General features: G+C 46.8%; 9 non-coding genes across 9 annotated transcripts; all 9 read left to right on the plus strand.

Annotated features, from left to right (window-relative positions):
- The first annotated feature begins 833 nt into the window (after positions 1-833).
- LOC142266423 (U2 spliceosomal RNA) lies at positions 834-1024 on the plus strand. The gene has a single exon (XR_012732513.1). It is a non-coding gene; the product is annotated as a U2 spliceosomal RNA (small nuclear RNA).
- A 1117-nt stretch (positions 1025-2141) lies between these two features.
- On the plus strand, positions 2142-2332 carry LOC142266425 (U2 spliceosomal RNA). Its single transcript, XR_012732514.1, has one exon. It is a non-coding gene; the product is annotated as a U2 spliceosomal RNA (small nuclear RNA).
- Positions 2333-3449: 1117 nt separating this feature from the next.
- LOC142266426 (U2 spliceosomal RNA) lies at positions 3450-3640 on the plus strand. The gene has a single exon (XR_012732515.1). It is a non-coding gene; the product is annotated as a U2 spliceosomal RNA (small nuclear RNA).
- A 1117-nt stretch (positions 3641-4757) lies between these two features.
- Positions 4758-4948, plus strand: LOC142266427 (U2 spliceosomal RNA). Its single transcript, XR_012732516.1, has one exon. It is a non-coding gene; the product is annotated as a U2 spliceosomal RNA (small nuclear RNA).
- Positions 4949-6065: 1117 nt separating this feature from the next.
- On the plus strand, positions 6066-6256 carry LOC142266429 (U2 spliceosomal RNA). The gene has a single exon (XR_012732518.1). It is a non-coding gene; the product is annotated as a U2 spliceosomal RNA (small nuclear RNA).
- A 1119-nt stretch (positions 6257-7375) lies between these two features.
- Positions 7376-7566, plus strand: LOC142266431 (U2 spliceosomal RNA). The gene has a single exon (XR_012732519.1). It is a non-coding gene; the product is annotated as a U2 spliceosomal RNA (small nuclear RNA).
- A 1118-nt stretch (positions 7567-8684) lies between these two features.
- On the plus strand, positions 8685-8875 carry LOC142266432 (U2 spliceosomal RNA). Its single transcript, XR_012732520.1, has one exon. It is a non-coding gene; the product is annotated as a U2 spliceosomal RNA (small nuclear RNA).
- A 1114-nt stretch (positions 8876-9989) lies between these two features.
- LOC142266433 (U2 spliceosomal RNA) lies at positions 9990-10180 on the plus strand. The gene has a single exon (XR_012732521.1). It is a non-coding gene; the product is annotated as a U2 spliceosomal RNA (small nuclear RNA).
- A 1117-nt stretch (positions 10181-11297) lies between these two features.
- On the plus strand, positions 11298-11488 carry LOC142266434 (U2 spliceosomal RNA). The gene has a single exon (XR_012732522.1). It is a non-coding gene; the product is annotated as a U2 spliceosomal RNA (small nuclear RNA).
- Positions 11489-12398: the final 910 nt, after the last annotated feature.

Raw genomic sequence — 12398 nt, forward strand, 5'->3', positions numbered from 1 at the left:
TGTTATCTCTCTGCTTCCACTCCAAATAAAGTTACCTGTTGTTACCTGAACGTCAAATACTAAGAATGGGCGGCCTATGAAAGAATTAGTACTTTCATTAAGTATACTAAACCGGCTAATTGGGAATAGACAAACTGTAAAAAGCCCTCTGAGAAAGCCCCTCTCTAACCTTTGTTAGTAAGCTTTTCTGTAGCCTGCCTGTTGATGTATTTTCGGTTTGAACAGTGCACAACATGAAGAGACGGAACACTGGCGGCTTGTCACAATGCCCCCCGATGACATCACAATAGCGCTGCTGCCTAGAAAACAAGCTGCGCAGAAGAAGTTGTTCTTTGGGTGGGAGGGTGGGCTAGTGGAAGGAGGGGGCAATCTCTTTTTTTCCCGGGTGGTAGGGGGATGACAGGAGAAGGGAAGCGGGGTGGTGAGAAAGGTACAGAGGGCAGGGTTTGGGGGCTGGGAAGGAAAGGGAAAAGATTAGGGTTTGGGGATGATGAAAGGGCTTTCTACGGGTAAGGATGGCAAAGGGTGGCAGTGACGGAAAGTCAGGCAACCTGTCCTGTCCGTCTTTTTGTATCGTGAATTGGAAAGACTGCAAGGGGGAGGGGAGTTGCTTGCGCCCTAAAGGAGGAGTTATTCAGATTCATTGCAGTGGGCGGCGGCTGCAAAACGCACCATTCTTCTTGTTTTTGCTCTGCAAAGCAGCCTTTTCAAGGGTTGGCTTGGGTGACAAAATGTCTTGTGTAGGCGTGGGTTTGTCTCCCTCTCGCTCTCTCTCCCTAAGATGTGTCCGGCATAGGCCAGGGTGCCACTCGAGGCCCAAACCAATTCTGGTTATCGCTTCTCGGCCTTTTGGCTAAGATCAAGTGTAGTATCTGTTCTTATCAGTTTAATATCTGATACGTCCCCTATCTGGGGACCATATATTAAATGGATTTTTAGAACAGGGAGATGGAAAAAGAGCTTGCTCTGTCCACTCCACGCATTGACCTGGTATTGCAGTACCTCCAGGAACGGTGCACCCCTTCTTAACCCAGTTTCCAAAAGCAGAACTCGATTCACCTGATTCATATTAGCCCGATTAGCGAATTGAAATGAATTTTTATCTAACACACTTTTTACTTGCTTTATTCATCCAAATAGCAAACTCATCACCACTCAACTTCACCAACTCTGCTATGTCCCGTGCAGTATCTTGTTGTCAGTCTAATCTAGATCATGTGTAATTGAATGGAATAGATCCCTTTTGGACAAAGTGGAGTCAGATGCTGCAGTGACCACAGGTGTGAGAGGATCTACAATTGGCATCTGGTGTTATCTCTCTGCTTCCACTCCAAATAAAGTTACCTGTTGTTACCTGAACGTCAAATACTAAGAATGGGCGGCCTATGAAAGAATTAGTACTTTCATTAAGTATACTAAACCGGCTAATTGGGAATAGACAAACTGTAAAAAGCCCTCTGAGAAAGCCCCTCTCTAACCTTTGTTAGTAAGCTTTTCTGTAGCCTGCCTGTTGATGTATTTTCGGTTTGAACAGTGCACAACATGAAGAGACGGAACACTGGCGGCTTGTCACAATGCCCCCCGATGACATCACAATAGCGCTGCTGCCTAGAAAACAAGCTGCGCAGAAGAAGTTGTTCTTTGGGTGGGAGGGTGGGCTAGTGGAAGGAGGGGGCAATCTCTTTTTTTCCCGGGTGGTAGGGGGATGACAGGAGAAGGGAAGCGGGTGGTGAGAAAGGTACAGAGGGCAGGGTTTGGGGGCTGGGAAGGAAAGGGAAAAGATTAGGGTTTGGGGATGATGAAAGGGCTTTCTACGGGTAAGGATGGCAAAGGGTGGCAGTGACGGAAAGTCAGGCAACCTGTCCTGTCCGTCTTTTTGTATCGTGAATTGGAAAGACTGCAAGGGGGAGGGGAGTTGCTTGCGCCCTAAAGGAGGAGTTATTCAGATTCATTGCAGTGGGCGGCGGCTGCAAAACGCACCATTCTTCTTGTTTTTGCTCTGCAAAGCAGCCTTTTCAAGGGTTGGCTTGGGTGACAAAATGTCTTGTGTAGGCGTGGGTTTGTCTCCCTCTCGCTCTCTCTCCCTAAGATGTGTCCGGCATAGGCCAGGGTGCCACTCGAGGCCCAAACCAATTCTGGTTATCGCTTCTCGGCCTTTTGGCTAAGATCAAGTGTAGTATCTGTTCTTATCAGTTTAATATCTGATACGTCCCCTATCTGGGGACCATATATTAAATGGATTTTTAGAACAGGGAGATGGAAAAAGAGCTTGCTCTGTCCACTCCACGCATTGACCTGGTATTGCAGTACCTCCAGGAACGGTGCACCCCTTCTTAACCCAGTTTCCAAAAGCAGAACTCGATTCACCTGATTCATATTAGCCCGATTAGCGAATTGAAATGAATTTTTATCTAACACACTTTTTACTTGCTTTATTCATCCAAATAGCAAACTCATCACCACTCAACTTCACCAACTCTGCTATGTCCCGTGCAGTATCTTGTTGTCAGTCTAATCTAGATCATGTGTAATTGAATGGAATAGATCCCTTTTGGACAAAGTGGAGTCAGATGCTGCAGTGACCACAGGTGTGAGAGGATCTACAATTGGCATCTGGTGTTATCTCTCTGCTTCCACTCCAAATAAAGTTACCTGTTGTTACCTGAACGTCAAATACTAAGAATGGGCGGCCTATGAAAGAATTAGTACTTTCATTAAGTATACTAAACCGGCTAATTGGGAATAGACAAACTGTAAAAAGCCCTCTGAGAAAGCCCCTCTCTAACCTTTGTTAGTAAGCTTTTCTGTAGCCTGCCTGTTGATGTATTTTCGGTTTGAACAGTGCACAACATGAAGAGACGGAACACTGGCGGCTTGTCACAATGCCCCCCGATGACATCACAATAGCGCTGCTGCCTAGAAAACAAGCTGCGCAGAAGAAGTTGTTCTTTGGGTGGGAGGGTGGGCTAGTGGAAGGAGGGGGCAATCTCTTTTTTTCCCGGGTGGTAGGGGGATGACAGGAGAAGGGAAGCGGGTGGTGAGAAAGGTACAGAGGGCAGGGTTTGGGGGCTGGGAAGGAAAGGGAAAAGATTAGGGTTTGGGGATGATGAAAGGGCTTTCTACGGGTAAGGATGGCAAAGGGTGGCAGTGACGGAAAGTCAGGCAACCTGTCCTGTCCGTCTTTTTGTATCGTGAATTGGAAAGACTGCAAGGGGGAGGGGAGTTGCTTGCGCCCTAAAGGAGGAGTTATTCAGATTCATTGCAGTGGGCGGCGGCTGCAAAACGCACCATTCTTCTTGTTTTTGCTCTGCAAAGCAGCCTTTTCAAGGGTTGGCTTGGGTGACAAAATGTCTTGTGTAGGCGTGGGTTTGTCTCCCTCTCGCTCTCTCTCCCTAAGATGTGTCCGGCATAGGCCAGGGTGCCACTCGAGGCCCAAACCAATTCTGGTTATCGCTTCTCGGCCTTTTGGCTAAGATCAAGTGTAGTATCTGTTCTTATCAGTTTAATATCTGATACGTCCCCTATCTGGGGACCATATATTAAATGGATTTTTAGAACAGGGAGATGGAAAAAGAGCTTGCTCTGTCCACTCCACGCATTGACCTGGTATTGCAGTACCTCCAGGAACGGTGCACCCCTTCTTAACCCAGTTTCCAAAAGCAGAACTCGATTCACCTGATTCATATTAGCCCGATTAGCGAATTGAAATGAATTTTTATCTAACACACTTTTTACTTGCTTTATTCATCCAAATAGCAAACTCATCACCACTCAACTTCACCAACTCTGCTATGTCCCGTGCAGTATCTTGTTGTCAGTCTAATCTAGATCATGTGTAATTGAATGGAATAGATCCCTTTTGGACAAAGTGGAGTCAGATGCTGCAGTGACCACAGGTGTGAGAGGATCTACAATTGGCATCTGGTGTTATCTCTCTGCTTCCACTCCAAATAAAGTTACCTGTTGTTACCTGAACGTCAAATACTAAGAATGGGCGGCCTATGAAAGAATTAGTACTTTCATTAAGTATACTAAACCGGCTAATTGGGAATAGACAAACTGTAAAAAGCCCTCTGAGAAAGCCCCTCTCTAACCTTTGTTAGTAAGCTTTTCTGTAGCCTGCCTGTTGATGTATTTTCGGTTTGAACAGTGCACAACATGAAGAGACGGAACACTGGCGGCTTGTCACAATGCCCCCCGATGACATCACAATAGCGCTGCTGCCTAGAAAACAAGCTGCGCAGAAGAAGTTGTTCTTTGGGTGGGAGGGTGGGCTAGTGGAAGGAGGGGGCAATCTCTTTTTTTCCCGGGTGGTAGGGGGATGACAGGAGAAGGGAAGCGGGTGGTGAGAAAGGTACAGAGGGCAGGGTTTGGGGGCTGGGAAGGAAAGGGAAAAGATTAGGGTTTGGGGATGATGAAAGGGCTTTCTACGGGTAAGGATGGCAAAGGGTGGCAGTGACGGAAAGTCAGGCAACCTGTCCTGTCCGTCTTTTTGTATCGTGAATTGGAAAGACTGCAAGGGGGAGGGGAGTTGCTTGCGCCCTAAAGGAGGAGTTATTCAGATTCATTGCAGTGGGCGGCGGCTGCAAAACGCACCATTCTTCTTGTTTTTGCTCTGCAAAGCAGCCTTTTCAAGGGTTGGCTTGGGTGACAAAATGTCTTGTGTAGGCGTGGGTTTGTCTCCCTCTCGCTCTCTCTCCCTAAGATGTGTCCGGCATAGGCCAGGGTGCCACTCGAGGCCCAAACCAATTCTGGTTATCGCTTCTCGGCCTTTTGGCTAAGATCAAGTGTAGTATCTGTTCTTATCAGTTTAATATCTGATACGTCCCCTATCTGGGGACCATATATTAAATGGATTTTTAGAACAGGGAGATGGAAAAAGAGCTTGCTCTGTCCACTCCACGCATTGACCTGGTATTGCAGTACCTCCAGGAACGGTGCACCCCTTCTTAACCCAGTTTCCAAAAGCAGAACTCGATTCACCTGATTCATATTAGCCCGATTAGCGAATTGAAATGAATTTTTATCTAACACACTTTTTACTTGCTTTATTCATCCAAATAGCAAACTCATCACCACTCAACTTCACCAACTCTGCTATGTCCCGTGCAGTATCTTGTTGTCAGTCTAATCTAGATCATGTGTAATTGAATGGAATAGATCCCTTTTGGACAAAGTGGAGTCAGATGCTGCAGTGACCACAGGTGTGAGAGGATCTACAATTGGCATCTGGTGTTATCTCTCTGCTTCCACTCCAAATAAAGTTACCTGTTGTTACCTGAACGTCAAATACTAAGAATGGGCGGCCTATGAAAGAATTAGTACTTTCATTAAGTATACTAAACCGGCTAATTGGGAATAGACAAACTGTAAAAAGCCCTCTGAGAAAGCCCCTCTCTAACCTTTGTTAGTAAGCTTTTCTGTAGCCTGCCTGTTGATGTATTTTCGGTTTGAACAGTGCACAACATGAAGAGACGGAACACTGGCGGCTTGTCACAATGCCCCCCGATGACATCACAATAGCGCTGCTGCCTAGAAAACAAGCTGCGCAGAAGAAGTTGTTCTTTGGGTGGGAGGGTGGGCTAGTGGAAGGAGGGGGCAATCTCTTTTTTTCCCGGGTGGTAGGGGGATGACAGGAGAAGGGAAGCGGGTGGTGAGAAAGGTACAGAGGGCAGGGTTTGGGGGCTGGGAAGGAAAGGGAAAAGATTAGGGTTTGGGGATGATGAAAGGGCTTTCTACGGGTAAGGATGGCAAAGGGTGGCAGTGACGGAAAGTCAGGCAACCTGTCCTGTCCGTCTTTTTGTATCGTGAATTGGAAAGACTGCAAGGGGGAGGGGAGTTGCTTGCGCCCTAAAGGAGGAGTTATTCAGATTCATTGCAGTGGGCGGCGGCTGCAAAACGCACCATTCTTCTTGTTTTTGCTCTGCAAAGCAGCCTTTTCAAGGGTTGGCTTGGGTGACAAAATGTCTTGTGTAGGCGTGGGTTTGTCTCCCTCTCGCTCTCTCTCCCTAAGATGTGTCCGGCATAGGCCAGGGTGCCACTCGAGGCCCAAACCAATTCTGGTTATCGCTTCTCGGCCTTTTGGCTAAGATCAAGTGTAGTATCTGTTCTTATCAGTTTAATATCTGATACGTCCCCTATCTGGGGACCATATATTAAATGGATTTTTAGAACAGGGAGATGGAAAAAGAGCTTGCTCTGTCCACTCCACGCATTGACCTGGTATTGCAGTACCTCCAGGAACGGTGCACCCCTTCTTAACCCAGTTTCCAAAAGCAGAACTCGATTCACCTGATTCATATTAGCCCGATTAGCGAATTGAAATGAATTTTTATCTAACACACTTTTTACTTGCTTTATTCATCCAAATAGCAAACTCATCACCACTCAACTTCACCAACTCTCTGCTATGTCCCGTGCAGTATCTTGTTGTCAGTCTAATCTAGATCATGTGTAATTGAATGGAATAGATCCCTTTTGGACAAAGTGGAGTCAGATGCTGCAGTGACCACAGGTGTGAGAGGATCTACAATTGGCATCTGGTGTTATCTCTCTGCTTCCACTCCAAATAAAGTTACCTGTTGTTACCTGAACGTCAAATACTAAGAATGGGCGGCTTATGAAAGAATTAGTACTTTCATTAAGTATACTAAACCGGCTAATTGGGAATAGACAAACTGTAAAAAGCCCTCTGAGAAAGCCCCTCTCTAACCTTTGTTAGTAAGCTTTTCTGTAGCCTGCCTGTTGATGTATTTTCGGTTTGAACAGTGCACAACATGAAGAGACGGAACACTGGCGGCTTGTCACAATGCCCCCCGATGACATCACAATAGCGCTGCTGCCTAGAAAACAAGCTGCGCAGAAGAAGTTGTTCTTTGGGTGGGAGGGTGGGCTAGTGGAAGGAGGGGGCAATCTCTTTTTTTCCCGGGTGGTAGGGGGATGACAGGAGAAGGGAAGCGGGTGGTGAGAAAGGTACAGAGGGCAGGGTTTGGGGGCTGGGAAGGAAAGGGAAAAGATTAGGGTTTGGGGATGATGAAAGGGCTTTCTACGGGTAAGGATGGCAAAGGGTGGCAGTGACGGAAAGTCAGGCAACCTGTCCTGTCCGTCTTTTTGTATCGTGAATTGGAAAGACTGCAAGGGGGAGGGGAGTTGCTTGCGCCCTAAAGGAGGAGTTATTCAGATTCATTGCAGTGGGCGGCGGCTGCAAAACGCACCATTCTTCTTGTTTTTGCTCTGCAAAGCAGCCTTTTCAAGGGTTGGCTTGGGTGACAAAATGTCTTGTGTAGGCGTGGGTTTGTCTCCCTCTCGCTCTCTCTCCCTAAGATGTGTCCGGCATAGGCCAGGGTGCCACTCGAGGCCCAAACCAATTCTGGTTATCGCTTCTCGGCCTTTTGGCTAAGATCAAGTGTAGTATCTGTTCTTATCAGTTTAATATCTGATACGTCCCCTATCTGGGGACCATATATTAAATGGATTTTTAGAACAGGGAGATGGAAAAAGAGCTTGCTCTGTCCACTCCACGCATTGACCTGGTATTGCAGTACCTCCAGGAACGGTGCACCCCTTCTTAACCCAGTTTCCAAAAGCAGAACTCGATTCACCTGATTCATATTAGCCTCGATTAGCGAATTGAAATGAATTTTTATCTAACACACTTTTTACTTGCTTTATTCATCCAAATAGCAAACTCATCACCACTCAACTTCACCAACTCTGCTATGTCCCGTGCAGTATCTTGTTGTCAGTCTAATCTAGATCATGTGTAATTGAATGGAATAGATCCCTTTTGGACAAAGTGGAGTCAGATGCTGCAGTGACCACAGGTGTGAGAGGATCTACAATTGGCATCTGGTGTTATCTCTCTGCTTCCACTCCAAATAAAGTTACCTGTTGTTACCTGAACGTCAAATACTAAGAATGGGCGGCCTATGAAAGAATTAGTACTTTCATTAAGTATACTAAACCGGCTAATTGGGAATAGACAAACTGTAAAAAGCCCTCTGAGAAAGCCCCTCTCTAACCTTTGTTAGTAAGCTTTTCTGTAGCCTGCCTGTTGATGTATTTTCGGTTTGAACAGTGCACAACATGAAGAGACGGAACACTGGCGGCTTGTCACAATGCCCCCCGATGACATCACAATAGCGCTGCTGCCTAGAAAACAAGCTGCGCAGAAGAAGTTGTTCTTTGGGTGGGAGGGTGGGCTAGTGGAAGGAGGGGGCAATCTCTTTTTTTCCCGGGTGGTAGGGGGATGACAGGAGAAGGGAAGCGGGTGGTGAGAAAGGTACAGAGGGCAGGGTTTGGGGGCTGGGAAGGAAAGGGAAAAGATTAGGGTTTGGGGATGATGAAAGGGCTTTCTACGGGTAAGGATGGCAAAGGGTGGCAGTGACGGAAAGTCAGGCAACCTGTCCTGTCCGTCTTTTTGTATCGTGAATTGGAAAGACTGCAAGGGGGAGGGGAGTTGCTTGCGCCCTAAAGGAGGAGTTATTCAGATTCATTGCAGTGGGCGGCGGCTGCAAAACGCACCATTCTTCTTGTTTTTGCTCTGCAAAGCAGCCTTTTCAAGGGTTGGCTTGGGTGACAAAATGTCTTGTGTAGGCGTGGGTTTGTCTCCCTCTCGCTCTCTCTCCCTAAGATGTGTCCGGCATAGGCCAGGGTGCCACTCGAGGCCCAAACCAATTCTGGTTATCGCTTCTCGGCCTTTTGGCTAAGATCAAGTGTAGTATCTGTTCTTATCAGTTTAATATCTGATACGTCCCCTATCTGGGGACCATATATTAAATGGATTTTTAGAACAGGGAGATGGAAAAAGAGCTTGCTCTGTCCACTCCACGCATTGACCTGGTATTGCAGTACCTCCAGGAACGGTGCACCCCTTCTTAACCCAGTTTCCAAAAGCAGAACTCGATTCACCTGATTCATATTAGCCCGATTAGCGAATTGAAATGAATTTTTATCTAACACACTTTTTACTTGCTTTATTCATCCAAATAGCAAACTCATCACCACTCAACTTCACCAACTCTGCTATGTCCCGTGCAGTATCTTGTTGTCAGTCTAATCTAGATCATGTGTAATTGAATGGAATAGATCCCTTTTGGACAAAGTGGAGTCAGATGCTGCAGTGACCACAGGTGTGAGAGGATCTACAATTGGCATCTGGTGTTATCTCTCTGCTTCCACTAATAAAGTTACCTGTTGTTACCTGAACGTCAAATACTAAGAATGGGCGGCCTATGAAAGAATTAGTACTTTCATTAAGTATACTAAACCGGCTAATTGGGAATAGACAAACTGTAAAAAGCCCTCTGAGAAAGCCCCTCTCTAACCTTTGTTAGTAAGCTTTTCTGTAGCCTGCCTGTTGATGTATTTTCGGTTTGAACAGTGCACAACATGAAGAGACGGAACACTGGCGGCTTGTCACAATGCCCCCCGATGACATCACAATAGCGCTGCTGCCTAGAAAACAAGCTGCGCAGAAGAAGTTGTTCTTTGGGTGGGAGGGTGGGCTAGTGGAAGGAGGGGGCAATCTCTTTTTTTCCCGGGTGGTAGGGGGATGACAGGAGAAGGGAAGCGGGTGGTGAGAAAGGTACAGAGGGCAGGGTTTGGGGGCTGGGAAGGAAAGGGAAAAGATTAGGGTTTGGGGATGATGAAAGGGCTTTCTACGGGTAAGGATGGCAAAGGGTGGCAGTGACGGAAAGTCAGGCAACCTGTCCTGTCCGTCTTTTTGTATCGTGAATTGGAAAGACTGCAAGGGGGAGGGGAGTTGCTTGCGCCCTAAAGGAGGAGTTATTCAGATTCATTGCAGTGGGCGGCGGCTGCAAAACGCACCATTCTTCTTGTTTTTGCTCTGCAAAGCAGCCTTTTCAAGGGTTGGCTTGGGTGACAAAATGTCTTGTGTAGGCGTGGGTTTGTCTCCCTCTCGCTCTCTCTCCCTAAGATGTGTCCGGCATAGGCCAGGGTGCCACTCGAGGCCCAAACCAATTCTGGTTATCGCTTCTCGGCCTTTTGGCTAAGATCAAGTGTAGTATCTGTTCTTATCAGTTTAATATCTGATACGTCCCCTATCTGGGGACCATATATTAAATGGATTTTTAGAACAGGGAGATGGAAAAAGAGCTTGCTCTGTCCACTCCACGCATTGACCTGGTATTGCAGTACCTCCAGGAACGGTGCACCCCTTCTTAACCCAGTTTCCAAAAGCAGAACTCGATTCACCTGATTCATATTAGCCCGATTAGCGAATTGAAATGAATTTTTATCTAACACACTTTTTACTTGCTTTATTCATCCAAATAGCAAACTCATCACCACTCAACTTCACCAACTCTGCTATGTCCCGTGCAGTATCTTGTTGTCAGTCTAATCTAGATCATGTGTAATTGAATGGAATAGATCCCTTTTGGACAAAGTGGAGTCAGATGCTGCAGTGACCACAGGTGTGAGAGGATCTACAATTGGCATCTGGTGTTATCTCTCTGCTTCCACTCCAAATAAAGTTACCTGTTGTTACCTGAACGTCAAATACTAAGAATGGGCGGCCTATGAAAGAATTAGTACTTTCATTAAGTATACTAAACCGGCTAATTGGGAATAGACAAACTGTAAAAAGCCCTCTGAGAAAGCCCCTCTCTAACCTTTGTTAGTAAGCTTTTCTGTAGCCTGCCTGTTGATGTATTTTCGGTTTGAACAGTGCACAACATGAAGAGACGGAACACTGGCGGCTTGTCACAATGCCCCCCGATGACATCACAATAGCGCTGCTGCCTAGAAAACAAGCTGCGCAGAAGAAGTTGTTCTTTGGGTGGGAGGGTGGGCTAGTGGAAGGAGGGGGCAATCTCTTTTTTTCCCGGGTGGTAGGGGGATGACAGGAGAAGGGAAGCGGGTGGTGAGAAAGGTACAGAGGGCAGGGTTTGGGGGCTGGGAAGGAAAGGGAAAAGATTAGGGTTTGGGGATGATGAAAGGGCTTTCTACGGGTAAGGATGGCAAAGGGTGGCAGTGACGGAAAGTCAGGCAACCTGTCCTGTCCGTCTTTTTGTATCGTGAATTGGAAAGACTGCAAGGGGGAGGGGAGTTGCTTGCGCCCTAAAGGAGGAGTTATTCAGATTCATTGCAGTGGGCGGCGGCTGCAAAACGCACCATTCTTCTTGTTTTTGCTCTGCAAAGCAGCCTTTTCAAGGGTTGGCTTGGGTGACAAAATGTCTTGTGTAGGCGTGGGTTTGTCTCCCTCTCGCTCTCTCTCCCTAAGATGTGTCCGGCATAGGCCAGGGTGCCACTCGAGGCCCAAACCAATTCTGGTTATCGCTTCTCGGCCTTTTGGCTAAGATCAAGTGTAGTATCTGTTCTTATCAGTTTAATATCTGATACGTCCCCTATCTGGGGACCATATATTAAATGGATTTTTAGAACAGGGAGATGGAAAAAGAGCTTGCTCTGTCCACTCCACGCATTGACCTGGTATTGCAGTACCTCCAGGAACGGTGCACCCCTTCTTAACCCAGTTTCCAAAAGCAGAACTCGATTCACCTGATTCATATTAGCCCGATTAGCGAATTGAAATGAATTTTTATCTAACACACTTTTTACTTGCTTTATTCATCCAAATAGCAAACTCATCACCACTCAACTTCACCAACTCTGCTATGTCCCGTGCAGTATCTTGTTGTCAGTCTAATCTAGATAATGTGTAATTGAATGGAATAGATCCCTTTTGGACAAAGTGGAGTCAGATGCTGCAGTGACCACAGGTGTGAGAGGATCTACAATTGGCATCTGGTGTTATCTCTCTGCTTCCACTCCAAATAAAGTTACCTGTTGTTACCTGAACGTCAAATACTAAGAATGGGCGGCCTATGAAAGAATTAGTACTTTCATTAAGTATACTAAACCGGCTAATTGGGAATAGACAAACTGTAAAAAGCCCTCTGAGAAAGCCCCTCTCTAACCTTTGTTAGTAAGCTTTTCTGTAGCCTGCCTGTTGATGTATTTTCGGTTTGAACAGTGCACAACATGAAGAGACGGAACACTGGCGGCTTGTCACAATGCCCCCCGATGACATCACAATAGCGCTGCTGCCTAGAAAACAAGCTGCGCAGAAGAAGTTGTTCTTTGGGTGGGAGGGTGGGCTAGTGGAAGGAGGGGGCAATCTCTTTTTTTCCCGGGTGGTAGGGGGATGACAGGAGAAGGGAAGCGGGTGGTGAGAAAGGTACAGAGGGCAGGGTTTGGGGGCTGGGAAGGAAAGGGAAAAGATTAGGGTTTGGGGATGATGAAAGGGCTTTCTACGGGTAAGGATGGCAAAGGGTGGCAGTGACGGAAAGTCAGGCAACCTGTCCTGTCCGTCTTTTTGTATCGTGAATTGGAAAGACTGCAAGGGGGAGGGGAGTTGCTTGCGCCCTAAAGGA

Source organism: Anomaloglossus baeobatrachus, unplaced genomic scaffold (assembly GCF_048569485.1).
Source record: "Anomaloglossus baeobatrachus isolate aAnoBae1 unplaced genomic scaffold, aAnoBae1.hap1 Scaffold_2842, whole genome shotgun sequence".
Lineage (NCBI taxonomy): Eukaryota > Metazoa > Chordata > Amphibia > Anura > Aromobatidae > Anomaloglossus > Anomaloglossus baeobatrachus.